General features: G+C 34.4%; 1 long non-coding RNA gene across 3 annotated transcripts in view; it reads right to left on the minus strand.

Moving 5' to 3' along the window:
• Nucleotides 1-1,090: 1,090 nt before the first annotated feature.
• Nucleotides 1,091-26,385, minus strand: part of LOC107143987 — a 76,802-nt gene continuing 51,507 nt past the window's right edge. The window contains exons 2-5 of one of the 3 annotated variants that reach the window (XR_007348513.1): nucleotides 21,910-22,003; nucleotides 15,682-15,803; nucleotides 14,482-14,541; nucleotides 1,091-1,532 (exon numbers count right to left, since the gene is read on the minus strand). This is a non-coding gene — a long non-coding RNA (uncharacterized LOC107143987). Of the gene's footprint in view, nucleotides 1,533-14,481; nucleotides 14,542-15,681; nucleotides 15,804-21,909; nucleotides 22,004-24,372; nucleotides 24,628-26,385 lie in introns of those variants that run through there. The other 2 variants (XR_007348512.1, XR_001503749.2) reach the window with 2 other exon arrangements.

The raw sequence follows: 26,385 nt of genomic DNA on the forward strand, positions 1-26,385 counted from the left end.
AATGCTCATCATCTCTAGCAATCAGAGAAATGCAAATCAAAACTACTCTAAGATATCATCTCACTCCAGTCAAAATGGCAGATATTATGAAGACAAACAACAATAAGTGTTGGAAAGGATGTGGGGGAAAAGGTACACTCATACATTACTGGTGGGATTGAAAATTGGTGCAACCAATATGGAAAGCACTATGGAGATTCCTTGGAAATCTGGGAATGGAACCACCATTTGACCCAGCTATCTCTCTCCTCGGAGTATACCTAAAGGACTTAAAATCAGCATACTACAGGGACACAGCCACATCAAAGTTTATAGCAGCACAATTCACAACAGCTAAACTGTGGAGCCAACCTAGATGCCTTTCAGTGGATGAATGGATTAAAAAATGTGGCATATATACACAACAGAATTTACTCAGCAATAAAGAAGAATAAAATCTTGTCATTTGCAGGTAAATAGATGGCATTGGAGAAGATAATGCTAAGTTAGCCAATCCCCAAAAAGCAAATGACAAATGTTTTCTCTGATATAAGGGAGGCTGACTCATAGTGGGGTAGGGAGGGAGAACATGGGAGGAATAGATGAATTCTAGATAGAGCAGAGGGGTGTGAGGGAAAGGGAGGGGGCAGGGGATTAGCAAGGATGGTGGAATGTGACGGACATCATTATCCAAAGTACATGTATGAAGACACCAATTGGGTGTCAACATACTTTATATACAAACAGAGATATTAAAAATTGTGGTATATATGTAATAATGACTTTAATGGGAAAAAACAAAGTACATGTATGAAGACATGAATTGGCATGAACATACTTTATATACAAAGATATGAAAAATTGTGCTGTATATGTGTAATAAGAATTTAATGCATTCTGCTGTCATGTATTTAGAAAAAATAAAATCAATTTTAAAAAAAAACACTATGTCAAGACAAACTTACAGAATTTTGTGAACACCAAGTTTTATAAATGTTTGAAAACTGTATTTTTAGGTTTTTTTTCTTTTAAAAAAGACCACGGAGCACAATGAATTATTACTAGATTTATTGTTATTATTCATATTTATACTTATTGATTATAGATATATAACTTAAAATTGTATAATGTTTCAAAATTATCTTCTCTTATATAAAAATATAAATTTATTCTACAAGCATTCACATCTCAAGAATACATAAATGCATACCTACAAAACTGAAGTTTTGTAGGTATGCATTTATGTTTGGCATATCTCTCATATTAATTTTGTTTGGCATATCTCTCATATTAATCAGAGCTCTCTGGAGAAACAGAAAAAGAAGATGGTACATACATATATAATATAACATATATAATTATTTTAAGAAATTGTGCATAAGATTGTGGAGACTTGGCAAATCCAAACTGTGATGAGATGCACAGGAAGGCTGCAAACCCAGGGAAGGGCTGAAGTTCCAGTCTGGAGGTGTTCCACTGGCAGAATTCCTTCTTGCTTGGAAGAAGTCAGTCTTTGTCCTATTAAGATCTTTCACTGACTGGATGAGTGTCACCTGCATTATGAATGATAATCTGTTTTACTTAAAGTCCACTAATTTAAGTTTTAATCTCATCTAAAAATACTTCCACTGAAGCATCCAGAATAATATTTGACCAAATATCTGGCCCAGTCAAGATGATATAGAAAATCAACTATCATAGCATTAAGTTTTTAACTGACTTTGAAGATATTAGGGAAATAACTCTTAAAGCCAGGGGTTTGTTGTTCCTCTAGACCAAACAATAAGAGAGAATGTGACAGCAGGTGTGACACCAATGGGTTACAAACATTGAATGTAACACTCACATCTCTTGACAAACGGGCCAGCCCCAGCAAAGCACTAAGAGCTAAGTTCCCTACCTGTCTGCATTTTCCCATTCGTAAGTAGCTGTTTCATCATTAAAGAAGTCTGTATAAATTGAGTCAAATGTCCCTGTCTGCCAACATGATGAGAGAGACATTAGACGTGATGTGACACTAAATGCAGAAATTTCCCATCCCAAATTCTCACAAGCACTTCACTTTTCAGTTTTCTTTAACTATTCTTCTTTACTTTTCAGTATGGAGTCATCCACAGAGCTTTCCAAATATTTCCAAGCTATCATAGCCTGTGCTCTCCTTCTTAGTGCAGAGAAAATGACGGGTGAGGATAATCCTCAAAATTGAAAAGCAGGAAAAATGCATTAAAATAATAATTTGAGAGTGAATACAGGTTTTGAATTAATAAAGACAGTAATTTCATGGTGCATACAAATTTAAATAGGATTTTATATCCATTATATTTATACAACAAGTTTGTCTTTCTTAAGATATCATCAGAATGCATCCAATTTGACAGAGTATCTGTGTAAGGAGATTCAGAGAGATCACAAACAAGTATGTTTATTAAACCCAGAGGAAAACTTTGGTTATTCATTGAGGGAGAAATAAAACAATGAAATTTGTTTTATTTCCGAAATTAATTTTAATGCCATTTTTCGGAATATGTTATTTCCTTGAATGAATATGCATATTATTCTGAAAATAGAAACTTCAAACTTTGATCTTCATTAAGACGTTAGCATATGATAATAATAATGATATGGAATGATAAAATAGAAGATGAACACGAAACAAAAAGCTAGTTCAGAGAACAATTTATTCAGTGGCCAGCAAACAGGGATTTGTAGTAATCTAGCCTAGAGGAAACAGAGGTTGAGATGAACTTCTGGGACTCTGAAGTAATGACATAGATGACCAAAGCTGAACTTTAACAGAAATAAATAATTTGCTTCTTCTCCCCAGTCAAACCCCAAGCCTACAGGTTTAGTAGCTATGAGCTTAACAGCAGGCTTCAAAACATGAAAAAGGATTCAGTGAAACATCAAAGAACAACACAGATTCTTAAAACACTACCTTAGTGACTGGTCCAACTATAGTAAAGGATACTTCATGATTGATACCCCCTAACAGCCAGGGCATGTGACACTTAAATTTCAAGTCAGAGAGCTGGTACAACTGCTGAAAGTATTAACTGATAGTGAATGTGTGAGCTAACGTAAGCACACTTTCAATTCAGATATATCCTTTTAATATTCAGGAAACATTCTGTGATAATTCTATAGAATTTTCAGTTCACCAAAAACTCTTGCATCCATTTCCATTGTGTAAGTAGTAATGAGAGTCAGGTGCCCAGCTGGGGAGAAATTTTGTTTCCTTACATATGGAGGAAGCTATTGATATTTTTCTTTTTGTGACCAGTTCTTGTCAATGTAATATTAGCAGAGGTAGTACATGCCTCTTCCAGATGGTTAAGAGTAAACACGACTTCTCTCTATTCACCTTCCACTAAATGAAGAAGACTACAGTACAGTGTACTTCATGAATGATACTGCCTAATAGCCCAGGAAGATTCTGAAGCCCAAGGACACAGCACTGTCTAAAATGGTAGATGACTGGATTCCTGAATCACCATGTGGAGGAATTCTCCCTTCACTAATCAGGAATACCTTTGTTATATTATTATGTGTTAAAGAAAATAAGCTTTTATTGATTAAAATAATTTTCTGGAATCTTGGAGTATGTTTATTACAGGTCTCTGCCCTAACTGGTAAAGGTCATGCCTAACTAGTAAGTGTTTGTGAACCACTAAGGCTTCTCTCACACCATCTTAGTGAAAGCAGTTATATTTTTTGAAAGTCTGTGAAATAACATTAATCCAGTAGTGTCCTGGGCCATGAAACAGGGAAGTCTTAAAGGAAAAATAAGATGTATTAACTTTATAGAAGGAATGAGGTCACAGTCATGGACGGATTTTTTTTTTTTAACGAGAGAGAGAGAGAGAGAGAGAGAGAGAGAGAGAGAGAGAGAATTTTTTTAATATTTATTTTTTAGTTTTCAGCGGACACAACATCTTTGTTTGTATGTGGTGCTGAGGATCAAACCTGGGCCGCACGCATGCCAGGCCAGCGCGCTACCACTTGAGCCACATCCCCAGCCCATGGAGGGATTCTCTTTAATGGAGGATGTGGCACTGGGCTTTTAAGCATCAGGATTCTGAAAATGAGGAGTAAACAGAGTTCTAGCATTTGTTGGGAGTGATTATTACAAGCTAGATTAGTGTTGGATATTCATCCTAAATTACTTAGACACTGATGAAAATTGCACTCCAAAGTATACAAAGGCAGAGAATCTATGTTTTGGGTTACGCTAAGTTTTATTGTAGAATGACTTTCTGACTACATTTTTACAGTGTTGTGCCAATATTACCTCCAGGCAGAAAGGGAATCAGGGAAGGTTAAATGAGGAGCCATATTTCTAACCCACATGCATATTCAGTGCTTTCTGTAATTCTTTAAAAACAGTCATAGAAAAACTTAGAGAGGACTTCTCTCCCTGCAATTCTGAGAGAGATGTATTTGCCATACTATATGCAAATCTATTTTGCCAAGATATTAGGATATCTAAGTATCTGCATGTTGTTCAAGGTATCTAACAGACAATGAATGATAGAAAAACAAGTATAATACTGATGCAGATATAGAACAAGTTGGCCATCTCAGTACACAAGAGTTGCCTGACACAGCAAAACAAGAAGAAAAATAGCAACACCCAAATGATGTGAAAGACAGAAAAAAGGCATCATCAACAGCCATTATAGTTATATTATTGTCATACAATGGTTATGATGAAGAAACTTAAGTTTGATACAAGAAACATTTTAAATTCTTTATACTACCTGGATAATTCTCAAATCAGTTTTTAGAGTAGTATGTAGTGCATAGTAGTTATTGAATAAATATTTGCCGGATGAATGGATCTATTTAAAAAAGAGACATCATAAATGGTATTTTATGAAGTTTAAGGAAAAAGAGGTCTGTCACTAAAGAAAAAAATAAAGGAAGAGTTCAAGACTTAGTTTTAGTTTAGAACCCAAGAATTTTAAAAGGTAAAATGAAGGATTCATAGGAAAGACACGAAATGAAATACAAACAAGGGGGGAAATGAACAGAGTAGGTTCAGAATAAAAGAGAGATGGGCTGAAAAACCAAAGGCGGGCTGTTTTTAAGAAAAGGATGTAACAGAAGAGCATGGACTAGGAGCTGATGCCAATGAGCTTTGCTGATTTACAAGGCAAAGATGAGGAAATTGCCATCAGATGGCAGCCATTTTCTCCATAAAATTAGAGAAAGCAAAGAGGTAAACAGAAGGGATGAAGAACATACTCAAAAGTTTAGCAGCCTCAGAAAAGAAACATCCTAATAAGAGAGTGAGTTGGAATAGTATTACGGGTCTGTGTGGACAATCCATTTGACATTGATTTCGAGTTTAAATGAAACCAGTTTAAAATCACTTTGTAAAGTTTTCCTTAGCATTTCTCAGGCTCTTGGTGTAGGTATGAAGAATTTTTCCAAAAGTATAAGAATGGGACTTTTGCAGCATATAAGAGAGAGAGAGAAAGACACACACACACACACACACACACACACACAGAGAGAGAGAGAGAGAGAGAGAGAGAGAGAGAGAGAAGAAATCAAATAATGAAGTAACAAACAACATCACCTAGTGGGTTTTTGAGGTGCCAAACTATGATAATACAAATTAAAAATGAAAGGAACTGACAAAAGAAGGTGGTTTAATGGATAGGAGAAAATAGAATGGTCAATACATTATAGGCCAGTGAGGTGCAGATACTGAATAAATTAAAAAAAAAAACAACTGAACAATCAAGAATGAAGAAGAAACTATCTTGGCCAAAGAAGTGAAATAGTGATTATGAAAGAGGAGAATTTGTGTCTTTTGATAAAATCCAAGTGGTGATTTAATATAGAGGTGGAGGTCAGTGGAGATGGAGGGGATGAGGAACAGAGAGGACATGGTATTAGATAAGCCATCCACAAAATGCTTTGTCAGAGTGATTATTCTGCAAATTATAGAACTTTACATAAGAATTTATTGGATTACAGAAACTTTAGTAAACAAAGCACAGAATCTGGGTAGAGAGGGAAAGAGTCTGGTATGCTGAAAGGAATCTCAAATTCCAGGATTATGGAAGGTGGTGGAGGAAAGAAAAAATGAAACTCAATAGATACTAGGTAATAAACACCTAAAAAAAAAGTTTCCTAGAGGATGGGTACCTCATAAGAGATTCCAGTAGAATCAAGGAAAGGCAAGCTCTAGATGAGGCTGAGAGTATGAGGCAGTTGCTTGGGTATAGAGCAATAAATATAGAAGGTCACATTTGAGGACTATAGGAATATAGAAAGAATAAGGAAGTTCACAGAATTATGAGAATATCCATGTGGTAATATAAGAAACTCAAAGTTTTCACACATTGGGGGTTGATTATTGCAAATAAAATTAAAGGGGTTGGCAAAATTTTGGACAACTCTCTTTGGGTGAAGTGGGCACTAGCCCTAGTAGTGATTCTAGTCATTATTTCTCCTTACAGTTGCAAAATCTTTTTTCCCTTTTATTCAAACTCAACCAGAGCAAGCTGAATAATCAGCAATATTTGCCATCCTTTTTTGATTAGATACACATAAAGGATTTGACATTTTTTGATGTTAGAAAAGATAGGTGAGTAATGTTAGATTATCTTTGGTTAATCACAAAATATGACATCTTATCCTCATTAAATAAATTATGCAGATCTGCTTAAGTAGAGCAGGATCAGTCACCATACTGCCAACATAACTGTAGAGTTTTTACTACTGTTACCACTGTAATTAAATTAATATTACCTATTTTCTTTGCCTTAAACTATGGCACATGTGTATACATTTATTTAAAAGGTAAAGACAAACATGAAAGTCTTAAAAGGACTTAGCGAATAAATTATTCATCATTCAGTAATTTAATTTCACTTAAAAAAAGAAGAAAAATTGCTGTATGTTTGAAAAAAACATGTGATATTCTTTGATGATATAAAATTTAGACAGGTAACAGTTAATTGATTTTCATTGACTCCAGCCATATCTTAGAAATAGGGGTGGGGGAGGAAGTATGTTTTCAGGGTCTTTCTGCTACACATGAGGATAGCTGCCAGTCAGATGTATTGAACAGTTCCAGGGGCGGCTTTGCCTCAGTGAGCAAAGCTATCATAAGAAACCAGCAGAGAGTAGCACACTTTCTGTGGGGCTGGGAAAACAAAGGGTAGAGCATTAAACACACACAACAAACGCTCAGAGAAGAGAAACTACAAAAAGAGCAATCAATCCCTGTGTAAAAGTGCTATTTTTTAAGGTGAACCTCCTCACCTATTTGAAGATCCAATTTGCCAAATTACAACATTTAAAAATTACCATGATCTCATATCACAACAAAGCATTGATGTGTGCGGGCACTGCTGTGTTTTTCTGATGCCTCTGCCTTTGTCTATTGTTCTTCAAGTGACTGCCTGATAATCCTCACTCTTTATCTCCTTTAAGATCTCTTAAGGTCTAAAGAAATGAAATCCTTGGAGGTGTCATTGAGAAACATAAGATATGCAAGAGTGAATTTCTAACGTGCAAGAGCTTAGCACAGGCACGGATTCCACTTGGGTGAAAAACCCTCCTTTTGTGGTCCACCTGGAGGAGCTGGATAGTTGGCCTGCATCTGACAGTGTGATCTCAGCAAGACAGGGTCTGGCCACTGGAAGGGGCACTTCCTAATTAATGCTGCAGTGCCAGGCATCCTCTCAGATGCAGCCTCACAAAAGGATGTGGTTTTGGCAGTATTTTTTCTCTAAACAAAAACAGGAGGAAAGTGGTGCCTCTGTCTGTCTGTCAACTCTCTGGGTAACACACTGAAAGGCAGCAAGACTTGAACCTCTGTCTTAGGCGCCCATCTGACATTCAAAAAAATCAAACGCTTCCGTAGCCTGTGGCCATATTACTTTCCACTGTGTCCCCAGCAGAATTCAAACACTAATCCTTCTTAGTTAGTTTCTGTACTTTCCAATAATCTTTAAATAAGTCTCTGTTACAGTTTCTGTAATTATAATAGAGATTTCTCAGCTGTTCCCAAAAATGTTGAGAAGAACACAGAGGTGATGGAATGCCTTCCTGAACTTTGGCATGCCTAGAAGAAGGAAGCTGGTTTTTGGAGGACTGTCATTTTCTGAGTCATTTTAAGACAGAAGGGGCTGAGGCCTCTGGTTAAACAAAGAAGCAACTCTGGATGAGTTGGAGAAATTATAGTCAATTATATAGAATGCACTGAAAGATATCAGTGTGTCTGAGCCATGCTTTTCTGCCCAGCATTTCTCCCCCGCAGAATTCAACCTCTTCTTCCCCAACCTACAAACTTAATTTGGTTTGATTTGGTTTTCCAAAGATCAAGAGTCAATATTGATATTAGGCACTGGGAACATAGTCCTAATTTAAAGTCCTGCTTCAAGGCTCCTGTTAACATGATTCTGATCTGTCTCCTTGTGTTTCAGCTGTGACAACAAAGTTGTGGTCACATAATGCCTGCATGGTTTCTTGCACACCATAATTCCTCTGCCATAAATGCTAATTATTCCATCATATTATGAGCGATGATATGTAAAATAACACACACAATTGCCGGAAATCGACAAGGTCAATGAGAAAACTGTCACACACCAAAGGAAGACTCGTAAACATGTAGAATTTGTTTTGATAAACTAAGTTCAGGAATTTTATGGAATTTGGATTATTAAAGCTGGGGAAGATAAAGCAGAAGTATTTTTTCAATTAATTAATTTATTTATTTGTTCTAATTTGTTATACATAACAGCAGAATGCATTTCAATTCATAGTACACAAATGGAGCACAAATTTTCATGTCTCTGGTTGTACACAAAATAGAGTCACACCATTCATGTCTTCATACATGTACTTAGGGTAATGATGTCCATCTCATTCCAGCATCTTTTCTACTTCACTGTTCTCTCCCTTTCTTTCCCTCCCCATTGCCCTGTCCAAAGTTCCTCTATTCCTCCCATGCTTCCCCCCTCCCAACCTCCATTATGGATCAGCATCCACTTATCAGAAAAAAATATTTGGCCTTTGGTTTTGGGGGATTGGCTTACTTCACTTAGCATTAATAATAGCCTCAAAAAAAAAAAAAACTTGGAAATCAACTTAACAAAACAGGTAAAAGACCTCTATGATGAATACTGCAGAATGCTAAAGAAAGAAATTAAATAAGACCTTAGAAGATTGAAAGATCTCCCTTCTTCTTGAATAGGCAGAATTAATATTGTCAAAATGACAATAATACCAAAAGCACAATACAGACTTAATGGAATTCCAATCAAAATCCTAACGACATTCCTCATAGAAAAAGCAATCATGAAATTCATCTGGAAAAATAAGAGACCCAGAATAGCCAAAGCAATCCTAAGCAAGAAGAGTGAAGCAGATGGCATCCCTTGAACCAGACCTTAAACTATACTACAGAGCAACAGTAACAAAAACAGCATGGTATTAACACCAAAACAGATTTGTAGACCAATGGTACAAAAAAGAAGACCCAGAAACAAATCCACATAAAAGCTAGACAAAGGCACCAAAAACATATATTGGTGAAAAGAGAGCCTCTTCAACAAATGGTGATGGGATAACTATAAATCTATATATAGAAAAATGAAATTAATCCCCTCTCACCATGCACAAAACTCAACTCAAAATGGATCAAGGATCTAGGAATTAGACCAGAGACCCTGAGCCTAATATAAGAAAAAGTAGGCCCGAATCTTCATCATGTCAGATTAAGTCCTCAGTTCCTAAACAAGATTCCTAAAGCACAAGAAATAAAATCAAGAATCAATAAATGGGATGGATTCAAACTGGAAAACTTCTTCTCAGCAAAGGAAACAGTCAGTGAGGTAAAGAATGAAAGCAATATGCACATCAGATAAAGCAGAAGTATTAATATGCCATATGCACCTCAGATAAAGCAGAAGTATTAACTATGTCTTAAGTACAGAAAATTATTTTTAAAAGATAATAACCAAACTACCTTTTCATTTTTACCACTGACAAATAAATACAAGAGACAATCAGGTTAGATTTAATAATTATTTAGAATAATGGAAAAGACACCAACCAAGCACAGATATTCACTCATGCACACACATAGGTATCCCTACACACCCCAGCTGTTAGGCAAGCCATTTAATATCTATTTTCCTCTCATTTGTATCCATAGCCATAGAAAAAGAATTCATATACATAGTCTTTGATTCTGAATTTACTGGAATCTCTTAATGATAATTGTACCCTCATCCAAAATTGGATATTTTTACCCAACCCAGAGTTGTCATGTTGTGTATTATTTGCTGACACACAGTCAAAATGCCAAAATAAAATATCTATCTGATGATGTTACATAGTATATTAAATTGAATTTGTATAACAGGCAAATCCACAAATAGGTGAGAAAGTCAGCTTTTCATTGAAGTAAAGCTCAATAGTTGGTGTGGAATGGGGTGTAAGTGGAGAGGAAAGAGGACAGTTCTGTTCCATTTAGGGATATAACCTCATGGATTCCCTGCTGTCTTCAACATGTGTCTTCCACAGTTGTCTTGGGCATCAATGATCAGTCAACATTTGCAGGAAGGAGGATAAATGGAACATCATATGCTGATGTTGTCATTAGACAGTTGGTGAGGTTATAATTGTCAATTAAGTTCAGACAGATAAATAGAAATCTTACCATTTTTATCTTTAAGTATAGACCAGGTTTAAGTGTAGAGGAGTGCTGGAATTCATTTTAGAAGCACCTGAGTATTTCTCTATTTAAAAAGAAATAGGGAGGAAGCTTTTAATTATACAATATGTAACCACCTCTTATCCTGTAAACATGTTGTTTTATCACTTTACAAATAAAAGCTCACAAAAAAAATAAATAAATAAAAATAAAAGCTCACAGTTTGGAACTTCAGAATATCTCTTCTTTCTTTCAACAGATGGTGCAATGTATGTACCCTGCCACCAGGTGGTGGTCCCTCTATGTGTCCTTGGAGATTCAAAGGAAAACTAGAAATGATTTTCTACTTAATTCACTGGAATATAACTTTCTATGCTGCTAATGTTTATTGGTTTCAATAATCAGATACATCTTGTGTTCAAGGATCTCTATCATCAGTCCCTAGTTTGTACAGAGAATCAAATCTTTAAGACTAGTGCATGCACTCTTTCTCACATTTTTTTTACACTTTTGTTTCACATTCACTTTTTTTAAACTAGTGCTGAGATATACAACTTGGTATACAGTGGGGCTAAATAAAGGTATATTACAAATCTTTGCTCTTTCATTCCTTTTATCTAAATATTTTATCACCTTCTCTTTCTACCTAAGAATTCTTCACTGAAGAAGCAACAGGGATTTCACCTCTTCAATTATTATTCCTAAGAGAAGTATTATCATTTCCTGTGATCCTATTCAAAGAATGCTGTATTTTTAGCACAAATGTAGCTCATTTGCACTGCCTCAAATTGTAAATTTTAAACATTTTTTCCTTATTCTCCATCTCCTACAGACCTTGGCACAGCTGTTGGAAATTCACTGTGTAAATTTCAATATCACATTTTAGAGAAATCTTTAAAAAAGAAAATCCCTACAACATGACTATTATATTTTTCTTGATCTTTGACTTTTTGTCATTTTATCTTGAATTCTAATTTTAAGTCAAATTCCCCCCATTGTAGGTTACAAGTTATTGAGATTTCAAGTCTTCAAGATTTGTGTGGTCAGGTGTCAACATTCTTTAGGTATCAACACTGTCGCAGGGCCAGTCTTCAAGCTCTTTCCAGGGTAGCCTAGGGATGAATTCTCTTTTGTCCCAATTACAACCTGAATCTATTAAAGAGACTCTTCTTTTCCAATTCAAGCTCCCTGTTTGCCCATGAGTATCTCTTCTGACTGCCTAAGATTACTTTTAACATCTAAAACCAGAGCCTTTAAGAAAAACATTGCCTTTTTTTTCCCCTTATTTAAAGGAAACATTACAAGTACTTGCTATGTTTTTTACTTTCATTGGAATTAGGAGCTAGGTGACCTTGAACTGTATGTCCAATAGATCTTCTTTCAGAAACACTCTAGTAATAAATTGAGTTCCCAGCCTGTCCTAATACAGAGTTCCCAGAGCAGTTTCCTGAAAGAGTTTATGTTCTTCCTAAAGAAAAGAACATTTTTAAAATAAAACTATTTCAAAATGAGGTTTGGGATGGAAATTTAAAGCAGTTTCATGACAGTAACATTTATCTCTTTTGGCAGTTCTGATATTTATGTATTGGGTTTTCTCAAAGCTAGGTCACCTTTCTCTGCAATCATTTGGCCTGTTTTAAAAAGTGATTTCCTAAAGACCAAAGTCTACCCTATTATATTTAGAGTCCAGCTTCACACTGTGAGAACTTAAAATTCCCCAGACTCCTCTGGCAGAGCTGCTTTAGGTCAAAGTACAGACAGATATCACTGCCCTGGATCTAATCCTCAAAAATATCTCAGTCCTCAGAAGGGTTAACACTGCTGCTTATGACAGACTTCATAGCCACCCTCTGCTCCTGCTGTGATTGCAGAGCAGTGTGCCTAAATCCCCAACTTGGTTTTCATCAGCTCTGCAAATACTCAACTGGGTAAATATTAATTCAGCATCTAATATGTGCCACGTTACAATACAAGGTTCCAGTGATAGGAAGTTAAAAAACAAATGATCACTGCCCTTTAAATGTTTACTGTGTGTTGGTAGTTTCTTTATCAGATACTTTGCCTTCATTTCTGTTTTCACAAGTCTCTGACCTCTAGCCTAATATCATTTAAATCATTGACTTTCCAGATATCCTGCATCCTAGAATGTTCCAATCTTCATTGTCACTATAATTTATAAGCAAGATTTTTCTTATAGTCTTAATCCACTGAGATGTGGATTAAGACTATAAGAAAACATCAAAAGTCTTAATAAATATTAGGTAATCTGAGCCCACTCTGGGGCTTAAAGATTTTCCACAATAAAAGGGTCATGAAGAATCCTGTAAGACATTGTTTGAAATACATTTTTAGCTACATAACAATCACCTCAGTATCTTGTTAAAATGAAGATTCTGGTTTAGAAAACTGGTGTGGAATCTGAGACTCTATCTTTCTAACAATCATCTGTTTCTGTCAGTGCTGTTGGTCCACAAACTACACTTTAATCAGGGAGGCTCCAAGCCTTATCCCACTATTAATTGAAAACGAAGCCATGAGAGATGAGAGGATCCAGTCCATACAATCCCACACTCAGAAAATATTAAGTGAATCAGTCACACAGTATAAAATTCAGGTCATGTTTTTTAAAAAATTATTATTCAAATCAACAGTAGCTTTTGTTGAATGCCACTAGTAAGCATGGTTCTCTCAAACTAATCAGGACATACAATTAAAGAAAGCTAAAACAGTATAATAGAATTACTATATGATCTGATAATTCAACTTCTAGATATATAACCAAAAGAATTAAAAGCAGGAACTTGAAGAAATATTTGCACATTCACAATAGCCATACAAAAAGGGAAAGCAACCCAAGTGTCCGCAGACATGACAAAAAGGGAAAACAACCCAAGTGTCCACAGACATGAATGGATAAAGAAAATGTGATATATACATACAATAGGCAATACCCTTAAGAAGGAAGAAAATTATGCCTGTGTTAAAATGTGGATAAAACATAAAATTATGCTAACTGAAATAAACCAGTCACAAAATAATGCATGCTGTATGATTCCACTTAATGTACATAGAATACTCGAACTCTTAGAAAGTAGAATGGTAGTTATCAGGATTGTGGGGCAGGGTGAGAGGAGGGAATGGAAAGCTGTTGTTTAATAGGTACAAAGTTTCCATTTTGCAAGACAAAAGGTGTTCTGTGAATGAATGGTGCTGATAGTAGCACAATTCGAGAAAGTACTTAACCCATTTGTCCTGTCTTCCCTGGTGTAGAACACCTATAAAAACTTAAATATAGTATATTGTATATAATGTAATTATGTTAATGATATAATTATATAATAATTATTAGAAAATAATGATATTAATTTTTTAAAAGCTCTAAATTGTTATTTCAAATGTATTTTAAAGCACTGTCTATTTCACTGGAATATTCACAGAATTGAAAACTTAGGACTCAATGGGTTAATGTCACTGAACTGCACATTTAAAAATAGTTAAGGTGGTAAATTTTATGTCATTAGTATTTTGCTACAATTAATTATTTTAATTAAAGAAAGTTTTAAAATATTTATAGAAGAACTATCCAGTGAAATAACATTAGGGTATCTTTGGAACCAGATTTGTTTCATGAGGATTCAAGTTTAAACCAACACTGTAGGAAATTATAGATGTTTATGTTTATTTAATTCAGGCAGAAAAAAATTGACCCATTATCCAGAATTATGGGCTAGATTACTAACCTCTTTGTAGTACATTAGGATCCTATTGTCAAAGAGACCACAAGCAACACTTAACTCACCTGGCAATATTATAAGAATTACCTTATAGATCTGAAATTCTGTTGTTTTATGTCCTGGCAAAATTCTCTGGTCTTGGGGTTTCTGGAATTGGAAAAAACAACTTTTTCAGAAAGATAAAGTTGTTCACCTGCGGGTGTCTTTTAACTCTGAGAAATTGTTTTTAATTGAGTGGATTTATTAAGTAAATCAAAGCTATGTTAATAATTTTGTGCAAAGCTTAATGTGCAGATTTGGTGTTTAAATTGTAAAGCTAAATAAATATCTTTAAGATTTAGTCTTGTGATTAATATGTAAATGCAGATATTTAATTAGATATGCAAAAATATATAATTAAAAGATTGATTTCACCTTTCCAATTTCACTTGAAAAAGATTATAAACATTCTTGAAATGATTAAAAGAATGCAGTTTACTATATTTTATAATTTCAATTGTTAAATATATTTTTAACAGTTCAGTACTTTGGGAGGGTTTTATTCCCCATAAAATAAATAAGTCAATGCTGAATATATTGAATTCATAAATGCAGTTTTAAATATTTTAGAAAATTAATAAAATTTGAATATGGACTGATTACTAAGGGCATTTTTTTCTGGGTTGTAAATTCTAAGTTGATTGACCATTGATCAAAAGTCTCCTTTAAAATGATGGATAAAATTAACAACATATGCAAATCAAGAAGCATAAGAAAGGCAAACAATTGAGTTTAATATTGTAATAAATTTAATGTTAACTCAGAAGACTAAGGAAATATTGAAATTATTTTTATGGATGAGAACTGCTTTTAAAACCACCAAAAATCTCACTCCCATTGGCACACCTAAATTGTCAGACATCATTTAGTCTTTTGATAGGATCAGGAAAGTAGCATCCAAAAACTTATCTGATGATGATATCACCTTTAAATATTTTATTGTTCCCCCTGTGACAGTAGTGCAGCCAGGACACAAGGAAATCTTTAAGGAAAGACAGGGACCCCAATAGTCCTGCCTGGTAGTACCCTAGGTCTAGAGGTATTCTGGAAATTTGTCAATGCTCAATTGGGTGACAGCAACCAGGTATGAAGCACAAAGTGGTTGAAAGTTAGAAATCAATTATTTGAATCATATTTGAGACACAGGTAATAAATCTGTGGTAGAACTTGCAGTGTGATAGGAGTGAGGCAGATGGATCAGAATCCTGAAAGCAGACAGAACTTCCCCAGAAGCAAATAAAACATTACATTTGTTCAGTGCTGTATCAACAAGCCTTCAAAAGAAAGACCATGTCTTTTTATCTCTTGTTTTTCCAATGTTTCCCATGGTTCCAAGCATGAAGCAGTTGTTTGAATACCTGCTGAATAAACTAAAGACAGATAATAAGGCTTAAAAAGACATTGTGGGTTGAGAGTGTAGCTATGAGCTACAGCACTTTCCTAGCATGTGCAAGGCCCTGAATTCTTTCCCCAGCACCACAAATAAAAAGTAATTTATAGGTAAAATAATAATAATAATAATAATAATAATGGCTAGAAGAAAGTAAACAGAATTTAATAACCAAATAAATCAAAATTCTGTCCATTCATTTGCCTGTGATCATCATCACCATAGATTCAACTGGTAGTTAAAAATAACAGGGTGATTAGGAAAGTTTGTGGGCAAAAGCTGCTTCTGGTATGTAGATAATATTTCCAAACTATAAATAAATCATCACTGAGTATCTCTACTGACCTTCAGCAGAATGGATTTCTGGAATAAGTAAGGATCACTATTCCCTTAGAACAGTGTATCTAGAGTGTGCTCTGTACACCTTAAGTCCATACTACAAATGGGATCATAATAATTGTCACTTGAGGAAGACATCCACACAGGATTGCTTCCTGCTTCTTAAGTAATTTCCAAGCCTAATGTGTTTATTCTACTTTGGTCAACTAACTTTTCAAATCCTACTAGAACAGGATGTATCCAATTGTGGATTTTAAAAATATTTTTAGCAGTCATGAATGGATGTTGCCATATGTCAAAAAAAAAAAAAGAGGGATTTTTTTTAAATAAGTTTAAGAAATTTTGTGTTAAACAAAATAATAAAGATTTTTTTTCTTTGCAGGACTTCTCAGAGTCGATAGTATTTTTATATTCAGTGTGAGTTTTAAAGGAACATATGCAATTTTGTTGTTGTTGTTGTTGTTGTTGTTATCTTTTGGACTCTTTTTCACAGAGCACCTTGAAAAAATAATACTTCGTGGAACAGGCTTGGATACTTCAAACCAAACCTTGCTCAGTTCTGAAAAATAATTTTTCATGGACTCTAATTGAATTGATGTCTCTTTGTTTTGGTCATTTTTTATTCTGTTTTTATTTATGTAGTTTCACTATTTAAGAATTCCTTCTTCCCACATAGCCACAAGAGGTAAATATGCAACTTCACAGAGAATTTTTACTGTAACACTAATTTTTTAAGAACTTTACAATTATAGACAAAACATTCATACCATTTTCACATTTTTCAAAGACCTTTTCTTAATTTGTCTCTTCAGAGTCCCTGTGAAATAGTCATGGCACATGTGTCCATGAACAGTGGAAGAACCAGAGGTGTGGTTTCTTATTGTAAGTGACATCACAGCTGCAGTTTCTTTAATGTGACTCTAGGCTGTGTGGTCTGTCTTTGAGTTGGGTTTATTTGTTTTCTGCTATGTAAATATTTATTCTCTTATTAAATATTCTATGAAAAAAATATGAACAACTGAAATGAGCATTTAAAAATTAAATTTGTATTTTAAAATATCAGTTGTCAGAATTAACAGGACTGTGATCAACCTATCAGCTTTGGATTAGAATTTTCTTCATAAAAGTTGATATCTTATCCAGAATACACAAAGCAGGATTTTACCACATCTATATATTTTCTAAATCAGTTCTCTAAGCTTTCATCAATTACATGATCAATCATACCAATTTCTTATGGATCCATCTCTTTAGCATTGAACTATCCATCTGATTAAGTAAAAAGTGAATACAATATGCTTTAAATATTTTTTCAATAATTTCCCCTTCTAAGGTTGGGTGAAATGTCAAAAAGGTTAATCTTCCTCATATAGGTTGTCAGGGTCAGATCAATGATCATTCTAAATTCTCAATACCCCAGATAACCACATCTAAGCCACCCATCAACATCCCTTTATTTAGTGGATATTAAAAGAAATTTTTTGTTTCTAATGACACCAATCAAGTTGACAGTTTACCCTTTGAGTACATAAAGGAAGCTGAGAAAGAATGAGTGCTGATAGAGATTTCTTAACACCAAAAATTATTGTCTGCAGTTATAAATATGAAACTTCCAATATCTACAGAGTACAAATCTTGTTTTATTTGTCTTTTATTTTTCAAGTGCTTAGTTCAGTGTATGGACAAAAATATTGGCTCAAGAAAGGTTTATTATTCTTTTTTTTATTTTTTTAAGAAAGGTTTATTATTCTTATTGACTCCTCTGCCTGACAAAAGTAAGTTTCCATTAATGTATGGCCCAATTCCAGGAAGCTAAAATTGCAAAATCTGGTTCCATGATCCAGAAAATTCTTTCCCCCAAAATATTCATAGCATCAGATGAGCTGACAACATATGGCTCAGAGATGAGAGCGCCCATCAGGGTTTTGGTATTTTGGTTTTATAAAAACCTTGAGAAATTTTGTTTTGAAGCTGATATTTTCAAAAAAGTTCTTTGAATTTTTCAGAACATTTCAATGACTGCTTTTCAAGGGAAATTTTAGTAATTTTTTTCTAACTGAATGGAAAGCTGTGCTATGCAAACAACAAAGATTTTTTTCTTTTGAAAGTTATTCATGTCCTGCTTCTAGGATTGCCAGGGGAATTGAATTAAAAAAAATTTTAACCAAGCAGACGATCAGAGTTATACTGTGCTAGAGACAACCTAAACTCTGAAGTTCAGAAGATTTATGTTTCCTTCTAAGCTTAGAGCCCATGTATTTCAGAAGGCTTCTTAAGTTAGCCAAATAAGCTTGCATGACCTACAGCCAAGTTTATTTTTTTTTAAAAGAACTCCTTATTTGTTTTTACCAATTTTTCTCTTCTTCATTTATTCTCTTGTGGGTAACAAAGAAGAGGGTTTGAATTTGCCTGCGTCCCTCAAAAATAGGGTAAACCCACACTGTGCAAGAAGCATTTCTTCAGAAATCATTTTTTCACTGCATTTTCTCTTGTACATTAAGAAAAATTGTCCATAATTGTATGTTTTATTATCTGTACTGTCAATGCAAGAAAACTGAGATGCAATGTCAAATAGCTTAATGGAACCACTGCAGTTCAAATCAATGACTATTAAACTCCAAGGCCTAATCGAGTTCCACTTTTCAGTGGTTTTCAAACTTAAATATGCATTAAAGCAGCTAAATAATTACAGCAGATGCAAACTCCATGCACTATATATCTGGGAATTATAACTCAATAGATTTTTTTTTTTTTTTGGCCTTAGAAACATGAGTTAACAAGCATCCTAGGTGATTCTGAAGCAAGTCATTTATGTTCCCATGAATTGGATCACATTCCAATTAATATTTGACTCCACTTGTTTTTTCTTGTCTGACTCACATCAACAGTATCATCTCACTACAAATAACTACATGGTAGTAACAACAGAAACTCATTTTCTTATTTGAATCCTGTTTTAGTTTTTAGCCTATTAAATAGAAATAATTATTTTCCTTAATTCAAAGGATTGATATAGAGGTCAAATGGCAAAAATAGGTGCTACAATGCTCATAGCAGGAGAAGGCACTTTAAAAAAAAAAAAGAGTATTTAAGTATATATTTTCATAGCAGATATAAAACACAAATCATATTTATATGCTTTGATACAGGGTTATATAAGATAAAAAGATGTTTAATTTATATCCACAACTACTTCAACCTCCTAAGTTCTTATCCACAACCACCATGCAGTGTAGAACATCTTACATTAATGTGCATATATATGCATATGCTCCAACCCACACACATGGTTCAGCTGCTATGTTAGTGGTAGATTTTCCAATATCTGCATTTCAGACAGCATAGACACATACAAGATGACATCATTTTTTCAAAACAATGCAAATGGGTCAAGACTAAATACCTATGACTATTGCTGACACTACTACTAGCCATGTGTGAATTGCAGACACTCATGTGGTTTCTTTCTTAGGTATATGAACTTCAACTACCCTCACCAACAGAGGAAGGATTCTGAACCAATTGGCATGACAAAAGAGACTGACACACAGGCACACCACATGGAATTTTTCTAAAAATGAAGAAAATTTAGCATTTCTTGTTATTTGGGGCTACAATGCCATAAGTATTCCACCTTTCGTGTTTCAACTTTGGAAAGAGGAGACTGGCTGGAAAACAAGAGGTAATTTGCATGTGAAGAATAAACAAACAGAAGTCTGCAGTGTGCCATCTCAAAAAACTAAAGTTGAGATCTTTGTGTTAAAAAGGAAGAGCAACAGAATTTTTAGGAGAGAAGATAGCAGGCTAGCAATGTAGCATCTTTCCCCTTCTGCTCTCCTAACACATATTTTATTTTTAAATATTTATTTTTTATTCATAATTGGGCACAATGCCTTTATTTTATTTATTCATTTTCTTGTGCTGAGGATTGAACCCAGGGCCTCACACATTCGAGGCGAGCACTCTATCGCTGAGCCACAACCCCAGCCCTAACATATATTTTAAATAAACTGACTTAACCTCCATATATCATCAAGAGCCTTCTCCTGGGCATTACTGATTCAAAGCTTTTCCTCACTTTAGTATATTAATAAACAGTATCAGTTCTTTTTTTTTGTTTTTTAGTATCAGTTCTTTATAAATAATAATCTCACCATCTCCCATCACCTCAATCCAGTCATTAAATTAGAGTGCATTTTATATCCTTAAGAATGTATTCCTCTTCATAAAAATAACAAGGTGACTAGTCAAGTAGAGAAAGGTTTGGAAGGAATGAGAAGGTGAGGCGTTATGAAATGAAATCAACCAAAATATGTGCATGTATGAATATGTCATAATGCAGCCCACTTTTATAATGCGCCAATTTAAAAAAAGAATATATTCCTACGTCTGGTGTTAACTGTCTTCTGTAAAAATTTTCTGTCAGATTTCCAATTATTCCTTGATTTACACCATATCCACATCCTACCACACCACCATTTCCCCAAGTATACACATTTCAAAAGTATATTCATTCCTGCACTTATGTTTTCACAAACATTCAAGTCAGTAAAAAATATATAGATTTTGTATACTTAAGTGACTACAAGACTGTGTAGAAAAAGATTCCAAAATGTTAAGATTCAAGGAGCTGATCTCTAACAGGGGTGGCAAGACATTTATTCACATACACGGATATACACACATGCATACCCCCAAACAAGCACAGACACGAATGCATACATACACACATATGCATAAGAGCATACTGTATATTTTAAAAAGATGGCTTATGTAGTCACCACAATTGATTCCTTGTTGTGCCTGGACACATGCTTATATTCATCTCCCAGACTTTTTTCAGAAAAGAGTAGTCATATGTCTGAGTTCTGGCCCAGGCTGTGTAGATATAAATTATATATATATATATATATATATATATATATATAATTTATATATAAATATATCTTTCAGGCCTGATTCATGTAAAGATTAAAATTAATTATACTCTTTCTTCTTCTGTTTTCTATGACTAGTTGCAAAAGATCTAAATCTAAGACTTGAGAACTCTGCATGTGAAATTCCAAGCTTTTTTTTCTTATTTTTTAATGTGTGTGTTTGTTTCTGTGCATTGAATCCATGAACCCTGGGACATTCTGCCTCTGATATATATTCAAAATTCTTTTTATTTTATTTTGAGACAGTCTCACTAAGTTGCTGAGGTTGGCCTTGAACTTGTGATTCTCCTGCCATAGCCTCCTGAGTTGCTGGGAATACAGGCATGTGCTACTGCATGTAGGTGAAATTTTGCTTTCTACCAAACAAGTGAAAAAATTAAAAACAGACAGTAAAATTAATTTTAATAACATAATCTATTTAACCTAATATATAAAAACTGTTATTTCCACAAGTAATCAATTATGAAAATTATTTATTCACTGTAATGTTTTTTATCCTAAATCTTCAAAATTGCTATATAATTCACACTTATTACATTTAGAACTAGCTACATTTCAAGTCCCCATTTGTTTGCTGCAGGCTGGTGACTACCATGATGGACACCACAGCTCTAAGGGACTGTGAAGCCCATCATGAAAGGTGCCTGGCTCTCTGATCACTTTGTACAAGGCCATCCTTAAACACCTTTTTCAACTGTTATATGAGCAATCCATAGTCTTCTGCTTTGTAAATCTATTGAGATTTTAAAGTTGTTTATAACAACAGTAGACTTATCCAATCCAGCACATTCCTATCATGTAAATACTTACACATGACACTGTGTGATGCTTCTATCATCAGTGGTGTTGATCCAGAACACATCAGGATATTTGAGAAGATAAGGTCTGGAGTAGCTCTAGGGCACTTCACAAGGCAAAACAACATTTGAAATAAGAAAAAAACAAAAAGGAACAAAGGAGACAGAAATAAGTAGAGGAAAAGGGAAGTCCATATGCATATATAGAATTTTAATGCACAACAAATTAATCTATAAAAGTTCACAAAGGAGAGGATTGGGGCTATAGCTCAGTGGAAGAGCGCTTGCCTCGCATGTGTGAGGAGGCACTAGGTTCGATCCTCAGCACCACATAAAAATAAATAAATAAATATATTGTGTCCATCTACAATTAAAAAAAAATTTAAAAGTTCACAAAGGTGAATTAATGAGTTTATATAAATTGAGATCATATTGAAATCAACTTAATAACATATTGAGTGGATTTCAACTTTAATCTTTCTTTAATATATCTCATAGTATCACTTTGTTGGTGAGTTTTTTTTCCTGTGCACAATAATAGTCCAGTGGAACTGTTCAAAATGAATTAAAGGTGAAGTGACTTGATGTAGCAAAGTGAGGTTAAGGCAATAACATTAATTTTACTAAAAGAAAAAGATATGAAATAAAAAATTTTAGGGCAAAGAAAGGGGAAAGGAAGATAAGAGAGCATTTAGAGTGTAACTATTATTTACCAAGTCCATTCACATTTTATTCTCTTTAAAAATCATATGGGGTAATATGATGATTGTGGAGGGTACCAGAGATTGAAATCAGGGGCACTTGATCACCAAGCCACATCCTAGACCTATTTTGTATTTTTATTGGAGACGAGGTCTCACTGAATTGCTTAGCACCTCACTTTTGCTGAGACTGGCTTTGAACTCGAGATCCTCCTGCTGGGATTACAGGCTTGCGCCACCGTGCCTAGCTAATACGATCATTTTTTACTAAAGCAAATGTAGGCCTTAATGAAGTGAACTAACATACCCAGGCTACCGCATATTATAGGGACTAGCCCTGGAATTTAGACTCAATTTTTGATTACTATTTTAATTCTCAGACAGTGAGCCATTGTGAACAAATAAGTTGACATTATAGTGTGTTCAAGTTTGGTCTTAGAAGAAGAGTGAAATAAGAAGTGATGAGAGAGAGAGAGAGAGAGAGAGAGAGAGAGAGAAGAAAGCTTGAAGAAAGAAGGAACAGTCAGCAATACAAAGAAAACAGGAGAGCAAAATGTTACTGGAACTGAAGGTACAATGAAAGTACAGAAACAGGATTTCAACTAGCAGGAACCAGGGGACCAAAGTGATTCTATCTGCATAGAGAGCACATATGTGCTTGTTATCATACCAAGGAAAATCAAGCAAGAGTCAGGACAGATGTTAGAGAGAGGAGGAAAAATCAAGCAAAACTTCTCATGTCTTGTTTAGTTTTTGTTGTTGTTGTTGTTGCTTTTTTTCTCCTATAAACAAACAAACAAAAAACAAACCAAAAAAAAAAAAAACTTCACCAGCATCTATTCTGAATATTTAATATTCTACTTCTCCATATTACAATAGAAAGAATAGACAGGGATATATTATAGTCATTATTTAATCCTGGAGCTACTGATAAATGGGTAAGTGAGTTGTCAAGTGTTCTAAGTGTATTTCCTCTCTAGGGATTATAAAAAATATGTCAGCTTTCCTTGGAAGCACAAGGTAGGATTTTACACACTGATACCTTTGAAGTCAGGCATAATCACATGACCATCTTTAGCCAAGAAATGTGTACAACAGACACTTGAGAAACCTAGACATCATTCACATTTCCTTCCCCTGCCACAGAACTTTGGTTCTTGAATGAGTTTTTTGAAAAGATACTCCTTATTCTCTACATGGAGTAAGGAGCAGGAGCAGCAAAATAACCTTCACTTTATGTTAAGCCACTGAGACCTGGATTTATTATTATAGGATGACCAATCTATCCTGATAGACATAACAGGCAGTCTGTGCTCAGTTTATTTCATCCATAAAATAAGACGATTGGATAAGCTCAATCTCTCTTAACTTTTGAAAGTGAAGTGATTGTGAAAATGAAATATTACTCAATATTTATAATGTATAAAAGTAGAGGCACATTGGTTAAGGCTGCATCTCCAGGTGTCCAATAAGCAAAGTTTCAAAGCCACTTAAATAAATACCCTCTAAACTTCCTTCAAATTCAGGCAAGGTGATTTTCAATGAATAGCATTATGTTAGGCACTGTTAGAAATTCAAAGACATATAAGACACACTATCTACTGCCAAAAGCTTAAAATCAAGTTGAAAAAACATAAAATAAGTTCACAAATATTTAGAAGTGCAAGGCAGAATAAGTTTCATTAAGCAGAATTTTTCCAAACATATTTTGACCATAAACAATTTTATAATTATATTGATTTCATAAGAGTACACACAAACTAATGCATACTTACATTTTAATGACAGCCAAAATGGTCTCATAGAGAGTTTTATTGCCAAAAGAGAAGATGAAAATTTAATATTTTTATAGGTTTATACCACAATAAATAACATATTAGGGAAATTTTATGTTTTATTAATCATACTATGTAGATTAAAATTATCAAATAGACTGGAATTGTCAAAGAGACAACATGTATCAAAGCACTAGTTAAATGGAAGTTGTTGCCTGTGTGTGCCTGTGATTCATGGGCAGAATGTCTATAAATAATGACAAGTTTTCACATGTCAGGTAATCACTCTGGAAGCTTTCAGTAAGTACTGGGTGTGGTAGCAAAATTCTTAAGGGAATATTCCTTTATAATTTTTTAAAAGTATTTAATAAATGCACTCTTTGTTTTCCTGTACCTTTAAAATATATTTCTTAGTAGAAAATGAATATTTGCTAGCACTGATTTGTTCCTTGTGTTTGGAAAATACATAATACATCTGAGGTATGTGAGTGTCCAGATGAGGGAAAGGTAAGAGATAAAACAGGTGAGTCAAGTCTGATTGTTGCTTCATGATAAGGTGGCTTTTGAATGTGGAATTAAAGGATTATTAAATGACAAATGCTTCCAGAACAAAAAGACAGCATTATCCAACATGCTTATACTGACATGGGTAATAATATTTGATCAGAGTTTAGAACACATGAAATGGAGTAATGAAATTTAAACATAGTAAAGATGCCTCTACTTGAGAGCATAGAAGTTTGTGAATGTCAAGCTAAAGACTTTGAACTCATTCTGTAAGCAGTAGAGAGACATTGCATGGTTTTGACCTGTCCACACTACTCACACTTGGTCATCGAAATCTTCACAAGATATTATTTCTTTGAATCCTTCCCAACCATAAAGCCAATCAGCAGCAGGCCAGACCCATCAGCAGTAAGGTTTGACTTTGATCTCTTCCTACCTTGAAAGTAGTACCTAGCTGTCTACCACAAATTTATGTTCCTGCTGCCAGATTCTGGAATTGTCACTGAGTGATTATTTTCAAGACAGACTCCACTTTCCAACCACTGTCATTTCAGAACAGGTCATAGGACAGATTTTCATCAATGGAAAGTTAGCAAAAGGAGTTGTGTCACTACACTGAAGTTGTTAAGAACAAGGGAAATCCCCTCCAACCTCCACTGGTGAAAAGCAAGGGGTGGTAGAATCTAAGGGAAAAGAAGAAAAAGAAAGAATAAGGATCCCTTGGGATCCCACAGAATCATTGGGAGGAACCCCGTTTCCACCACCATTCACAGGGAACACACACATTGTCCTGTTACATGAAAGAAGAATGCAGTTCTGTCAAACCACTGATATTTGAGAGGCTTATTTAACACAGAAATTAGTGTTTCCCTAATTAATATGGCAATTGGCCAAGGAAACAGAGACTATCATAGAAAAACATAAATATATTTTTATGGATTATCATCAGGGTGGTTATTGGCAAGAAGATTAACATCATATGCTCAATGAGGAAACCTATATTATAAGGTGGTGAAATATTTGGCAAATATCTCATTTGTGATAACATGGTAAGCAGATCAAGTCAGTACAAGAGTCAAAAGGAAAAATATTCCAAAAAGACATAAGTTAAAGTCTTTTATAGCCTTACTTAGAATCGTCAACTCATTGCTTTTGCTATACAGTTTTCCTTCATTGTCTACAGGGATAAGTGTCAAGATGTCCAGTGGATGCCTGAGACTGCAGTTAGCACCAAATCCTATATATACCATGATTTTTCCTGTACAAACATACCTATGATAAAGTTTCATTTATAAACAGGCACAGTATTGGATTAACAGCAGTAACTTCCCATAGATCTTAGTAGCTTCAGCATACAATTGTTTTTCTTTTACTATTGAGAACTTTTACCTTTTCACTTAACAGAAGCACTTTGAGGCTTTTGTTAGACGTATCCAGATAGCCAGTGTCATTACTTTTGCACATTGGAGTAACTATTAAGTAAATATGGGTTCCTTGAATATAAGC

Source organism: Marmota marmota, unplaced genomic scaffold (assembly GCF_001458135.2).
Source record: "Marmota marmota marmota unplaced genomic scaffold, marMar, whole genome shotgun sequence".
Classification (NCBI taxonomy): Eukaryota; Metazoa; Chordata; class Mammalia; order Rodentia; family Sciuridae; genus Marmota; species Marmota marmota.